Source organism: Ambystoma mexicanum, chromosome 1q (assembly GCF_040938575.1).
Source record: "Ambystoma mexicanum isolate Mex_15411 chromosome 1q, UKY_AmexF1_1, whole genome shotgun sequence".
In the NCBI taxonomy this organism is placed as follows: Eukaryota; Metazoa; Chordata; class Amphibia; order Caudata; family Ambystomatidae; genus Ambystoma; species Ambystoma mexicanum.
The window spans coordinates 982,109,375-982,125,545 of NC_090922.1; positions in this window are offsets into that span (position 1 = coordinate 982,109,375).

The window sequence follows — 16,171 nt, forward strand, 5'->3', positions numbered from 1 at the left end:
TGGCACTACTTTGCCATACATTGTAACAGCTGGAAAATAGGATTGAGTACCAGAGTATGTGAAAGCAGTGCCCTGTTGTTACCTACCTAGTACCTTCGCCAGCACTTGTTTTAAATTGTATGTATGATATGAAATGTTGTATTTTAATGGTTTTTAATCAAAACCAAGAGTTGTAGTTTTTGTTTTCTGAATGTGGTATACTATTTCTGACATGTTGTTGCTGCAACAGGACTGGGTTCTTGAGTATGCTCTCCTGCCGTCATTGAATGGCTATACATAGATGTGTGGCAGATTATGGGATGCAGGTACATCACAAAACATCAGCTCTGTATGATGTCAGATTTTTCCAGTGGCTTCTTGTTCTTTAGACCACAAACATTTATTATCCATATGTGGAAGTTTTCACCTCAGGAGACCATTTCCAGTCAGCATTCTGACATTTACTGTTTACAGTCTGAAGACAGAAGTATGACTTCAGCAACAAGCCTTCCATTTCTTCTGATGAGGTAGGAGGGGCTAAAAGAAGAACATCCAGATCTTGACAAATTCATCTCTATGTTTAAATAATAAGTGAGACATATGCGTATTGTATTTCTCTGTTCTTCTCATACCGTACCAGTTTCCTTTCCAGCATGAACCAACAGAATCCATCTTATGGTTTGAGAGTATGAAGAGAAGAACCTTGCTAGAGAGTTTTGTAAGGCTTCAATGGAGGATCAAACCTGATTTTGCAGTTTGGTTTTATCATTTTACATCTACTACTAAGTGTTTAGAAGAACTGAGCAGGAAAAATAGCCTTTGTAGATGTAATACTGGATATTTGGATGCTAGAATCCATCCTATAGTCAGAGAACAAACACACACACACAACACACACACAACCACACACGTGCGCGTACATATTCATTTGGATATTTTATTTTAATTTCAACAAAGTAATACTGAATATATCTATTTAAATCAGGTATGGGTGAGCAGTGCACAAATGGCACAAATGGTTTGTTTCAGCAGTACAAGGTTCGATTCAATTCTAGCCAATAGGTCTCTATGATTAGAATTGGGTTTAAGCTTTTTTTTAAAAAACAGGACAAAGACGATTGATAATTGGTAGTCTCCTATTGAAGTTGGGCTAGATGACTTCTGGGTCGTTAAATTAGATGGTTTCAGTACTTCAATGTCTTCCTTTGAGACTTGTATAGTTCCATGAAAGATGGTTTATCAATACACTATTCTTCCTTGATTAAACAAACAACAGCAAGTTTCTAGGAGTTTCTGCTTGATGTGATAAAAGCTCACAGGATCAAATACACATTCACAGGCTTTTTCAGACTAAGGGGCACACATCTGACAATAACCCTGCCACAGCTTTATTGGACTTCAGTGAATCTTCAATATGCTACAGTTCTACTTTGCTATCGATTTCCCTCCCTTTCCTGCCTCAATCCTCTCTATATCTTTCTAGTATGGCTTGTAATCTCAGTCTTTAACTTGACACAGACTTATCCTTTTCCCTTCACATTACTACTGTCTCCTGTTCGTGTTGCTTCCATCTTTTTAATATTCATAAAGTCTGCTTTTTTCTGACCTTTGGTGCTACCAAACTCCTGATTACATCTCTTATTTTTTCTCACCATTTTTACTGATCTACTTTTCTCTATGCTCTTCCTCTTTCTTTTTTGGCCCCTCTTAAATACATTTTCAATAACTCTATTCACCTTCTCTACCAGTTATTCCCGGTGATTCCATTTCGCAATCTCTGTCCTCGCTTGGTTGGCTGTCTTTCTCTTACAGGCTCAAATTGAATTTTCTTTGTATTGTGTTTAAGTCCCTCTAGGGTCTTGCTCCCAATTATGTGTCATCTTTGATCTCCTTCTACGTCACACACTCATACCCTTCATTCTCAATCCCAGTTTTTATGTCCCTCATCCTCATTGTGCCCAATCCCGATTGATTTCATTTTATCTTCTTGCTTCTTATTACTGGAACTCTCTCCCTTTCCCCCTAGGCTCCACAACTTCTTACCCTTCTTTCTGTAATTCTCTAAGGAACTATCTTCAGTCCTAATTGTTTCCCTGAAAATGTTTTGTAACTGAATCAATCTTCATTTTATTGTACTGTTACTTTTTATGTATAGCACTTTGAAGTAAAGCACTCAATAAATGCCAAATAAATACAAATACAACAATTGATTATCAGGGCACGAGGTGGATAGTTCTAGCAGACTTCTTTAGAACGCACTCTCTAATCTCACATTGGTCTTAAGATTTTCAAAACCTCAAATTCAATAGGCAGAGTGCGATATTGTTTACTATATCTAAAAATACATTGCCGATGATTGTTCTGCCAAACTACTTGTTTCCTCAAATGTGATCCCCTCCAAGGTTTTTGTAGTAACTTATTCACAGGTAATCAAATACAAAGACTTAGGGCCTCATTCTGACGTGGGCGGTAAGGAATACTGGGCACCGGTAAGGAGACAGCTGACGGTAATCCCTTATCTCCCAATTCCGAGGTCTCTTAGCGGGAACCGCAAGGGACGTGTGGTCGGACCACATGTCCTTTACGGGTCCCGCTAGGGGACCAAGGTGCTAATTACGGGCCTGCTATTAGCTATTATCAGGCCTGTAATTAGCACCTTCCCCATTCCCATTAAGCCCTATGGGGGCTCAAATGGGAATGGGGAATGGCATTTGGAATGGGGACTTACCGGGTCCTAAGCACATTATAGGTTGGATTTATTCTTTTACCCATGAGTGCAGTGTCTACTGGAGCCTTTTACAAAGTTGCTTGGCGGGCAGTTATGTGTCAGTTAAACAAGACAGATACAGCACACAGATTTGCTTAACCTTTTTTGTACTGGGATGCAATTGGTACATGTATTCCCTGTTGTCACTCACTTCAGTGTCATTATGGAGCTTAATTAGCAGACTTGGCATGCTCTATAAGATCCCCAAGACTGACTAAAAATACCTGAAACAGTCTTCCCCTCTTCATGTACAGGTTCAAAGAATCTATGAATGGTACTGCTGCAGAGGAGGTCTGCTACTATAGGTAGATAGGTAGGGGTGTGCCGTCCCCTCACCTGAGTGGCACCCTAACACCCGACTAGCAGGCAGCACAGTACACCTGTGTTCCTTATTTGAATGGGGAACTGTACTGTCTGCCTATCAGCAGAGGCGGGTCCCTCACTTTAACAAACCTACCGCTTAATAATGAGAGGCTGTGGGGCATCGAAAATCATTCCCCACTGCCTCCTATGATCACACTAACAGCATACACATGCTGAATGACAGATGAGGTGTCCTCTCCTTTCATTGAGAGTGTTCATATTGCATGGAGGCAAGCCGTCCAATCCTCCATGATGATGCGAGGCATGTGTAGGGCGCAAGCAGGTAAGGTAAGAGATTTTCTAATTTAATGTGTATATATGTGCATACATATTTTATTTATTTTTTATTTATTTGCATTTATAAAGCGCACAAAACTGCCCTGGGGCATCGTGGCGCTGTTACAGCAGACTTAGTCTTGAACACAAACATAGGAATATGTTTACAGATGTAAACCGAGTTACAGAGTACGTTTCACATTAGTAATAAACATTGAGCTTAGGGGTTATGCTATGCTGTGGTTACAATGCAAGCATGAATGTGCATATGGAGGACTTTAGCGGAATAAGAGGGTTTTGAGGTTTTTACGGAAGGTGTGGTATGATTTTTCGTTCCTTAGTGAGGTAGGTAAGGAGTTCCAGTTTTTAGGTGCGAGGTGTTGGAAGCTGGTTCCTCCCGCCCTGGATCTTTGAAACGTAGGGACATCAATCATGTTGGTGCGGTGAGCTCTGGTGGGTCTGATGGAGGCTTTCGGTGTGATTCTTTCTGTGAGATAGGGTGGGGCATCCAGGGAGAGGCATCTATGTGTGATGGTCATGGCTTTGAAAAGTATGCGTTCCTTCACGGGTAGCCAGTGAGCATCTTTCCTTGCTTGCGAGATGTGTTCTCTTTTTGGAATGGACAGCGCTGCCCGGAGCGCGTTGTTTTGCGTGATTTGGAGTTTTTTTAGGTTGTGGGCGGAGGTGCCTAGGAACAGGGCATTACAGTAATCTAGTTTTGTACCTATAGTGGCTCTGGCGATGGACAGGCAATTTTTAGTGGAGAGAAAAGGCTTGACAGCATTTATCACCTTGGTGGTGAGTGCTGAGGAAGAGGCTATGGCGTTGACCTGGCGAGACATAGATAGTGAGGCATCTAGGTGAACACCTAAGGTTTTAACAGTCTTGGAGACTGTGATGGTGGAGTTGTCGATATTGAAGGATTTGTATTGGGGGGGGAGTTTGTTGAGAATTTCATTGGTCCCTACTATGAGGATTTCGGTTTTGTCCCCGTTTAAGCAGAGGCCGTTGGCCGCCATCCAAGTTTGGATGGCTGTGTAGATTTTGGTTAATGCTGTCGCATCTTCTTCGTAGGTCCCAGTTAGCGGGAGTAGTACCTGCGTATCGTCTGCGTAGTTGGTGTACGCTATGTTACGACAGTCGAGGTCATTGAAGAGAGGAAGGGTGAATATATTGTAGAGAGTGGGGGCGGTGCAGGAGCCTTGGGGGACGCCGCAGTGGATGGTAGTAGGGGTTGCCGAGGCAGTGTCTGAGAAGACTTTCATGAGTCTGCCATTTAGGAATGAGGCCACCCATGCAATGGCTTCCGGGGAGAAGTGTGCTTCATTTTTTAGGTGCATGCCTAGGATATCGTGGTTGACAAGGTCAAAGGCGGCAGATAGATCCAGTAGGAGAAGGAGTGCCGGTTTGCCTTTATCCATAGTGTCTGCAAGTTGTATTTTCAGATCAAGTAGGGCTGACTCTGTTCCGTGACCTGGTCGGAAGCCTGACTGTCTTTTACCTAGGATATGGTTGGTTTCGAGATAATCCTGGATTTGAGTGTAGGCAATTTTATCCAGAATCTTGAGCAGGAAAGGCACAGTGGTGATGGGCCTGTAGTTGGTAGCTACTTCTGGGTCGAGGGTGGTTTTTTTTAGAAGCGGGCGCACCCAGGCTTCTTTTAGACTGTCAGGGACAGTATTGGTATTGAAAGAGGCATTAATGAATGATTTAAGGAAGGGGGCGAGTGTTTCAGTGCAGTCTTTGATCAGACTGGCGGGGCAGGGATCTCCTTTACAATTGGATGGTTTGATCTTGTTCATTACCTCAATAACTTCATGTTCTGTGACTTCCCTGAATTTGAACGGGGTGGTGGGGGCTTTGGTGGATGGGGTCCCCGAGCTAGGGGTGGGCATGTGGCTCGTGGTGGTGGGAGATTTGAGGTGCAGTGATAGGTTTTTGTGGTGCTCCTTAATTTTTGTTTGTAGGAGTTCAATTTTATTTAACAGGGCAGATTGTATGGAGTTGCACCAGATTTGGTCTTTAACAATGTCTAGTGATTTGGTGGCCGGTGTGGTGAGTTCGTTGAAGATGGCGAAGAGTTCTTTAGATTCGGAGCTTGCATTAGCAATTCTTTCATTATAGGAGACTGATTTAGCTGTGATTATGGCTTTTTTGTATTGGGCAGTTATTTTTTTGTAGGAGGATAGGGTGGCTGGGGAAGGCGATTTCTGCCAGGAATTTAGTGCTTTTCTTTTCTGTGAGCGGAGTTCTTTGAGTTCAGTGGAGAACCAGGTATTTGAGTGTTTGATAGTTTTGGCTTTTTTGGTCTGCAGGGGGGCAATGGCGTCAATGGCGGTGCTTATGGTGCTCTTGTAGATATCTGCTAATTCTGATGGGTCAGATAACTTGAGGTCTGTGGAGAGGATGTGAAGGTGGGGTGTAATTTTGTCTTTCGTGAGATTTTTTACACATCTTGCCAGTGCTGGGGGGATAGGGTTAGGTTTGTTTGTGTTAGATACAGCGGGAATGAAGAAGTGAATGAGGTGGTGATCTGACCAAGGAGTCGGGGTGATGGAGCTAATGTCGATGTGACAGTTATGGTCGGCTATCCAGTCCAGGATACGGCCTTTGTTATGTGTGGGTGAGGTTATTTTTTGGTCGAAGCCTAGTTCTTTTAAGGCTAGTGCAAGGGATTTAGCTGGCTTGTCCTTTTTGTCGTTATACCCCAGGTTAAGGTCACCTAGAAGGATGCTTTTGGAGGTGAGTTTTAGGTTTTCTGTTAGGCGGTGTACAAGGTTCTCATGGAACTCTATTAGTGGGCCGGGCGGGCGGTAGACTAGGTTGAAGGTAATGGTGGAGTTAGGGGAGAGGGCAATTTTTATAGCTAGAGAGTCTATGGTGTCACCTAGATTGGAGGTGATTTGTCTGGCCTCGAGGTGATCTTTCAGGATGAATGCTACCCCACCACCTACTGAGGAGAGGCGGTCTTGCCGGATAATGGCGTACCCCTGTGGGATAGTAAGGTTGAGGGCTGGCCCTGCAGCGCTGTGCAGCCATGTCTCGGTGATGGCTAGGATGTCGAGGTCCAAGTTAATTAGGAGTTCGTGAATTTCAGTGGCATGGGCAGGGATGGATCTAGCATTAATGAGGGCACACTGTAGGTTGTGTGTGTGTTGGGCTGAGGTAGGGGTGGTGTTGAGTGGTGCAGCCGGGATGGGGTGCGGCATGGCGGGTTTAGGTAGGGGTGTTTTGACTGTAAAGGCTGGCGTCTTTGGCGTGTTAAGAGTGATGGGAGGTGCTTGGTGGGTGAGTCTAGGGTATCTAGAACGGAGACCTAGGAGTTGGTTCCTGATGTGGATGGGTCTAGTGTAGGAGGTCATGCTGGGTGGAGGAAGACGTGTTGTGGGGATGCTTTCAGTGATGCTTTCATATGTTGGTGCATTTGTGTTTATGAATGTCTGCATTCAAGGAATTGTTCAAATGATGTGTGAATGTATGGGGGAAAGTGTATGACTGCATGCGCCATTGTCAGACCCCAACCCTATGTTCAGCAGCTCTGCTCAGCGGCCCCTAAATTTAGGGGTGGGAGCTACTGGGGCATGGCATTCTTTTTTTGCTTTACCTTTGATGTGCAGTACTGTGCATCAAAGGAAAATAAAACATAAGGGTTATTTTTAGTGTTATTGCATGTCTAGACTGGCCTACATTGTATGTCAACCAGTCAAGCCATGTACGCACATTAATCATGGTTGCTATACCCTTGATGCAAAGCAACATGCACAGTGACTGTGCATCAAGGGTAGGCCACTCAAGCCACTTCATACTTATCATTAGCCACTTATAATGCACAGTATGCCCAGTGTAAGTGAAGTTTTATTATGTGGCTAGATTTGCCTATTATGAATGTAGGCCAGTATAGGTACATAATGCCACTTTTCATGTTTGTTTTACCCTTGATGGACAGTAAATGTGCATCACGAGTAAATGAAATATGATAAGTGACATGTTATTATGTGACTAAACTGATCTAAATTCAATTTAGGCTTGTCTAGCCACTTTAGAACACTACCCAGGTTTGCTTTACCCTTGATGCACATTAACTTTGCATCAAGGGTAAAGCAAACATAAGTGTTACTATGTGGCTACACTACATTGAATGTCGGCCAGTCTAGCAACATAATAACACTTATCATGTTAGCTTTTTCATTGATGCCAAATAAAACTGCCATGACGCATTGAGAAAGTATGTGAAGACTGAAACTAGTAGTGGCCGTCTGCTCATACTTTCCTAATGTGATATGGCATTTTTTAATTGGCATCAATGGTATAACAAACATTATACATGTTATTAAGTAGCTAGACTGACCTACATTAGGGGTGCCAGTCTCCATATACTTTCTTACTGTGGCATGGCACGTGCCATCAAGGGTAATGCAAACATAAGTGTTATTAAATGGCTAGCTTGGCCTAGGGAGTCAGTGTTCATTTACTTTTTTATTGTGGTTTGGCATTTGGTTACTTTTTGCTTGGCATCAAGTGTACAGCAAACATAAGTGGTATTACATGGACAGGCTGGCCTACATTAGTGGCTCTAGTCTGCCCATATATTCTTTGGTCACCATCGCATTTTCATACTTTACATCAAGGGTAAAAGCAAATGTAAGTGTGATTAGGTGGCACGCTGGACTTTGATGGTAAGCCAGTCTAGATATGCATTATTTCTGTGGCATGACATTTTTTACTGATGGCTGGAAGTCTTTATACAATAACACTGACATATATTCATGCAGCCTGCATGGACATGTATGGACACACAAGCATGAACATATTTTTTTTTATACTGGCATATGTTGTGGGCTAAGGCATCTTGAAAATGCATTGTAAAAAGGTCCAGTGGACTGTTGGTGACTTGTATCTATTTATGTTTTTATAATTGATTGAAATGCACCATTTCAATCAATTATTTAAAAACTATTCCCAGAGTACCCCTTATCTGTTGTCGCATTGCTACACTCGGTCACTCCTGTATGTTACGAGCAGACAGTCAGACTCTTCCATCTCAAGAATTCACCAGCTCTGACTGCATGTACTAAGCATGCATAACCTTCAATCTTAAATACCTCATGGTGAGATTAATATAACCAATGTCCTTTAAAATATAGCAATGATCTGTTTACAGTTTTATGACTATTATTTGGCATACATAATGCTGGTCTCCATATGTAATATAATGTACAGAATGTATTTGCAACTAGCTACGAAAACAGATGTATTTTACAAACATGTAGATTATATCTCACAGCGTTTGGCTTGAAGGCAAACTTCATTTGAAAGCAGAGGCTTGATTCACCAGAATGTGTGTGCTCAACAGTGCACATCTGGTAGAAAGGGATGAACTATTCACATATGGTGTACATTATAGAGCATGCTCGCTTTGTTATGAGGCACATCTAGAGTTTGTGTTATATTTATAAAATAGTATTGGATCGTGCAAGAATGTTATTTAGACATATGATGGTGTTACTATGAAGGGACATTATGTTTGCGGTAAAAGAGCATATATGATGCATGTTTCATTCAAAAATAGCATATTATTTACTTGCAAAGGGTGTATTGAAAACTGCCTATACTTTGGCTACTATTGTATGCCTCACATACAAAATGACCTAAAGCAGGTCCTTTATTTTAATCCATTCTCCATGCTTTTACTTTTAAGACAAATGTGGTGTCACGGGGGTTATTAAACATAGTTAGAGCTGTCAAGGGTTTTGACCCATGTTGAATCCTTAGACTGGGTAGATGTGGGGATGAGCTGGTGCCGCTCATTATTCTATCCCAGAACAAACTAAATCAATAGACTGGGTGGATGTGGGCATGAGCTGTCGCCGCCCACATTCACGCCAGAATTCAGGAGAACTGCGCAGTTGGCACAAGACCACTCCAAAGATACAACCTTGTTGTGGGGGGTTCCACATAACCACTCTAATGTAAGGATGCCTATCAAAATAATAGCAAAAATCACTTGTTAAATTCAAGACAACTCAAAAATGGATGCCTTACCGACAAATTCCCCAAGGCGGCGCTAGCGGTCTAAACTCTGAAAGGGAAATTGTATTTAGGAGTTGCAAGAGGGGCAGGGACTTCAAAGCTTGTTGGTTAATTGAAAATCTTAGCCACCTGCTGTTCCCAGAGGCCAAGAGGCTGAGAACTCTTAACACCCCAGAGACTCACAACAGGAGGCAGGATATCACATGACCCTTCTGAGTGAGAGGGAGGGGGTTTCCCCTTCAGTCTGGAGAAGAGAGACAATAGCCCCTTTCAGTTGAATGGGGTATGTTAATTTTGAGTGTTTCCTGGCAACAGCCCTCTGCCAGCAAGGAGAGACATGTGATCACTGACCCACCCAGACTTCTGGAGGCGGACCCAAACACTTTGGGGAGTTGAATTGCAACAAATATATATTTTATAGAAACAGTGATAACTTATTGTAACCTAATGACAGGCATGTACAACTTTGAGAGTCTTAGTATGGAAAATGCCCTCACGATTTGAGTCCAAACTCAATTTGTACCATGTTCTGGGGCAAAACCCCGCTAATCATGAATATTGTAGACACTGTATTTAAGCTAGAGACATGGAAAGTTACTGGGATATATGTGGAAGGGAAATGTACCTTTGTATAATTTCTGATGAAAAACCAATGTTGCAAAACCCACTAAAATCGAAAATAAGTTGCCATTTTTGAATGCAAGCTCCTAGAAACGCCAGAGTCGGGACAGGGACTATCTTTAGTAATATATGATGTGTGTATGTGATGTCAAACAACCGTGTACCTGGGAAATATGTATTAGGATCAGGAATAGATTTGTGTGCACATTGACCAGGGGAGTGTCATTTCTGCAGGTCATAAAAATGACATCACTCTGACACACTATCCCATCCCAAATCAGGGACCAAAGAATCTATTGACCTATCAAATCAAGAGAGGGGCAGGCTTAGTGATGCTAGCCTCTCCACCCACTTTTTAAAACACATAAAAAGAGACTGCTGGGACAGGTAGAGACATTCAATTCCATTTACTGCGGAGCATGCTGACAGACGACTTCACATCCAGAGATCCAACACTTAGACTTCCAAGCTAAACAGAGACTACAGAACTTTGAACCAAGAAGGCCCACTGCAAGCAAAAGTATTTGTCAGCAGGCCTCAAAATCTTTTGCAAACTATTCAACAGCCGGGCGAGCTGTTTGAATTCTTTGCCAAGAACTTTTGCCGGAACCGCAGACCAGACCCAGACCGCTGTGAGCAGAACCAGAGATCCGGATCGCTGTGAGCAGAACCGGTGCCTGATTGACCCACTGAGCAGAGAGAACCGCCGCTGGACGTGTTGACCAGATCCGTGACGAGGCCCATTCATTTCAAAATTAGGAGTGAGTATCCGCCAGAACTGTGCAGAACCCAATCTCTTAGTTAAAATAATCTAATCCAAACTATTTTAACCTAGAAATTGTGTCATCTGTCATTTTTAAAGCTGCACAACTGTCACCTGTCGATTCTGCAGCTGTCATGTTGAGTTTTACTTTAAATCCAAAAATCTACCTTTATTAAATCTTCCGTATCTCTGGAACGAGATTTAACTTTCCTCTAAAAGCTTAGAATCTAAGCTTTCCAACAAGGCTAGAACCGACTTCCTACTCCTTATACTTTAACAGCAATCGCGATTTACGCACTTGCGAAATTTACCGCGATTGGCGATCTGGCCTGATTTCGTCATCTGTAAAAAGATAGCCGCTTTTGCCTGAACTGCTAAAATTCATTTGCAACCTAATAACCATCCCTGAACCATTGTTAGGGCTGACCTGAACTGATTTAAAGTGTCTACCACTCACCCTGGACCTCCTATAGGGAATTAAAAGCAATTTTAGCATTTTTCACTTCCTTGCCACCACATTACAAAGCACTCTTGCCCGTGTTTTAAAAAGCATACATGTTGTCTAAGCTTGCTTGGGGGGGAACTGAATTCCGTAATGTATTTGATTGTATTCCTGAAGACTATGTTTACTTCCATCTCCTTGCATTGCATATACGGGGGGGGGTGAATTGCCACCAGGGGAAAAGTGAACATATTATCTCTTGTGAAACCATATCAGTTTATTTTCTGTACTGCATTTATTCCACCTTGCATTTCTTTGAAACCATAAAGCATTTCAGCTACCTCACACTCTATACTACTTCTAAGTAACCAAATCAGTTTACCAGTAGAACATTATCCATTGTTGATCACTGTCATATTTTAAGTGTGAAATCCAATATTAATTTAGTATAAAGTGTGATAGATATATATTGTTATATTTCTCAAATAAACCTTTTAAAATTTGCAAAACAGACCTACCCTAAGAGAGGGGTGTTTTATAAGGGTTGTCATCCAGAGTACATGAACTGGACCTAAAAATATATCAATAATGGTTTCCCTCAGCATCCCATACTAGGCATTGACTTAGCTGTAGTGTTGAAGTGAACCCGCTTAACAGAGCCAGATGTATGTTTCCCAAATCAAGTTTCTATGGTGTTAACCCTCTGCGGTTCAATGAGTCTAGGTTGATCTGTTTTAGGATTAGCACAACACCCTCTGGTACCTCTTTGTTGGTGGAGCCCTAGCCAGCCATCTAGAATGGCCGTAATTGTGTCCTTTGTTTACAGTGTGAAGAAATTGATACTTTGACTAATAGAATAACAACTAGATACCTACTTTATCTCATAGTTTACACTGACTAAAATAAGGAAATGTTAATGAAAGTGAACTGGGTAAATATTACAATCTAGCAAAACTCTTAAGACAAATTCTTTTTTGGATTTGTGCTCTTGAAATGTAAAATCCAAAGAAAGAGTTTGATGTGACAGACTTGGTAACATTATTGCAGTACAATTACAATTTGTGTGTGATTTCCTATATGGCAGTTGAACTAAGAATTCCATCCTTTGGAATCCTCTAATGGATGAGTGTTTGTTACCTTGTACAGATCAGATATCTGTGAGCCTTTGTTTCAAGAAGAGGAACTTTATCTGTATATGGAACTTTGTGGCAACATGTTATTAAAAATGTGTTATGAGGTCCCAGCTTTAGCTATGACACAACAGTGCTAAAGTTTATTATAATGTCAGTGGAAAGGGCCATATTTTACATAACTGTCCCACAATTCCTTGAAAATAGCTAGCTACAGCGTGCTAAGTAGATGGGAAATTACACCTGAGACATGGAAGTGCCATATTGCAATTGTTTGTCTTTACTGCAACTTTAGCAAAAATGGCTTCATCTGCATAGGTTTTGCATCGGACACATTAGGAACATAAAACGAGGTATGTAATTTGACATTTCATTTAAAGTACCGAGCTGTGGTCAACTTACTTTGAACTTCCTTTTGGTCAAGCCAATTTATCTGCATTGCCAATATTCAATGCAAGACTAATGATTGCTTCTTTGACTGGTCTACCTGTTCTGTTACTAAGCCCCAGTGTCTCTGGAGACCTTTTACTTAATGATTGGAATAATGATTATGTCTTGCCTGCAAGGAAGCCAGAGACCTTGAAGCTCTTTGCAGTCCCTACCCCTCTTGAGGGAAGAGAATGTTCTCCAGCTCTATCCGAGAGGATTTCAAGAGGTATCAGAGAGAGACCAGTAAAATACCCAATAGAAGTACTTGGTTATACTCTCGACATATTATGCCTGAAATGGAGAAAGAGACCGAAAATCATATGTGGTAGTAGAATAATTACGTTTCAACCAAATATAAAAGAACGTCAGTCAGAATATATGTTGAAGATTTATCAGTGGAACAGGGAGCTACTGGTCTAGTTTAACTAGGAATAATTCACCATTTTGGACACCCCTGCTAAAGCGCCCTCTTGGCGACACCGTGTATATCAATAAATAGGCTTGCTAGAGAAAACAGCATTGGTTAAATGTTTACAATACCAGCTTCTGATTGTTAGACCCCCACTTTAGCTCATATAGTTTATATTTCTATGTTTTCTTTACAGTGATCCCATCCCATGCTATACTCTGTGTGATACTCTGCCCCTTTGAATGCAAGAACAGACAATTATGTGGGGTTGATTTGTTAGTGCGGTTTCTGCAGAGACTGGCTAAGTGTTCCCATTTATGGTTCCGTACCCATGTGAGGCTCTTCTGAATTGGATTTCATATGATGATTATGCCCATGTTCTGGAAGCAGAGCAAGAAGAATTGAGCATCAGTCCGAAGCCAGAATGTTTACGAACAAATTTGACTACTTATGCTAATGTCGGCACTGTCTCTGAAGTATATTCAGAACCTTTTCATGTTTCACATCAAAAGCACTATTGTTAGTTTGTCTTACATTCTAGGCTTCAGAAGAAAAACCTATTGAGGACTATTCTTTAGTTCCATCACAGATCGGATGCAATGGCAGTGATGAGGGTGAGACTTCAGCGATTAAATGAAAGCAATAGTGCTGCTGTGGTAAATTTACCAGTGAGCTTTCTTGCAGTGGCTGTACAGGAAGGGTGTAGCATAGACGCTCATTGTCTAGCATTGGAGAAGGACTTGAAAATACCTCAATCTATCTGTATTGTTTTATTTATTTATTTTTTAGAAATTCATTTTTTACAAACTTTTTTCATTTCTCTTTTATATTTAACTTCATCAAAATGATATACAACAACACAAATCCGCAACACTGTTGACTTTCAAAAACGAGACCAAGGAGGTAAGAATGTCTTTTTATTTGGCACATGTTTTGTGCCAATATATTACGCAATCAGGAAATAGGATCTGCAAACTGAAATAGTCTATATTTTGTTTAAGGTCACTGAATTAATGAATAACACCTATATATGTGATCAGTCCATATGGAATGATACAGTGAGCAAGATATGTAGATCTGGATTTTGGTATGTCATCCTCAATGTTTCTCTTGATTCTTTGATTTGTACTGTCTCTATGTCTGTATTTCAAGTCACAAAGTAGTTTCCTAACTGTTCAGAGGGTGTGGCCATCTGCATACAGCAGCAGTCTGAGGAATTGTATAAAGTGTAACGAGAATAGTAATCGAAAAACTATTTGATAAAAATAATCCAAGAGACCAAATGATCACTGCATTGCTTCGCAAGGGAAAACAAAGGGTCTCAGATGGTCCCGTAGATCCAAACTGACACGGACATGGTCACGCCCCAAGTAGACACAGGTTATATAGTGGAAAACCACAAATCTGCATATACAGGTTACAATGTTATCCATCCACCCTCATTGGATACCACCTATATATCATTCATATACCACTCTATAGTCCCTGGAACGATTGGCCACAGCTTATCTAAACTCACTCCCCTACTTACGTGGCCCACTACATCATCACTATTGAATCCAAGTACATGATTGGCACTAAGTATATTGATTGACTAATAAATTGAGACGTCACGTAATGTGCACCCCTCTGATCCAGTCATGATCAAAGTAAACTGGTGAGGCCATCTCTGCTTTGAATCGACAATAGGCCTTCTCATTAGACCAGACACTGTGGTACACACATGCTGCACCCCTGACTTTGTATTTAATTTATTGGCCTCACCTGTGCTCCACCTATCCGAAATCATGGAATGTTCCAGACATGACTCCCCTTTATCTCCTTCAAACCCCAGATGCCCAGTAATGACATTACCAGGGCACCACTTTTGGGTCTGAACTTCAGCAATTTATTTGCTTTGGTTGTGCATCTACTTGTAATTCAAATAGGATGACCGTTCCTTAGGTGGGTGCAGTGTTGCAGTAAATCTTTGCCTGGCCTCTTGGCAACACAAAACCTCATGCGCTATTCTTATGAATGTGTCCTTTAAAAGGGTGCATCCCTACCTACTGTCGCCACAGCTAACATTGGCTAACATTCAGTTGACCCTGCATTCAGGTTCTGCAGCTGCATAAAATTAGCATTTATCAGTGCATTGTGGTTGCCTCTGACCTTGGCTTCTATTCTGGGGAATGGAAAAGGGATTTGTCTTGGGGCTGAGCTAAACTGAGCTGCTGCTCCACATGAAGGTCTGCTTTCTACTTCTGTTCATAGTGTACTAGGCTTTAAAATCCAGTATTGTGCCACTCCTAAATAACACACTGACCTCGTTCCTACCACAGTACCTTTCTGACTTCATCTTCCACCTGCTTCTGCTCTTTGTATGTACCAGACTGAAAAACTGTCATGACCACTGTGAGCGGGCACAAGTTTTGCCACAAGCAGGCTCCCACCAGAACCCTGAGGACCTTAAAACCACTGCAAAAGGACTCCTGGAGCCAGTCCTGACACCTTTGGCACCTGGTCAAATGTACGAAGGAAGGGCTGTTCAAACTAGGTCTCATTTATGTACATGGGCCTTTCAATCCAACATACAAGCACCCACATAGTCTAGTTCTAAGAACCAAGCCATGCGGTCTAGTGTTTAGGTTGAGGTATTACTTTACCTGGGCTATATAAACCACACCCTGACTGCAGAACATGCTTTGTGTTATTCTGCAACCAGCAGCATGATGCTCACCTTATCCAGCTCCTGGTCTTCAGCATCTTCCTGTAATCCTGCAAGAACAAGAACAAGATTATTCTGTTTTACCTGAGAAAACACTTCCAGCACACAGCATCTCAACTGGGCTGCAATCTGTGGAAACCGAGAGAAATAGAAACATCACTCACCTGTGAGTACTAGCTTAAGGACTTCCAGCGAACCGCTACCACAGCTGCTGTTCGAACATTGCGACCTGCAATAACGAGAAAGGGAAAAACA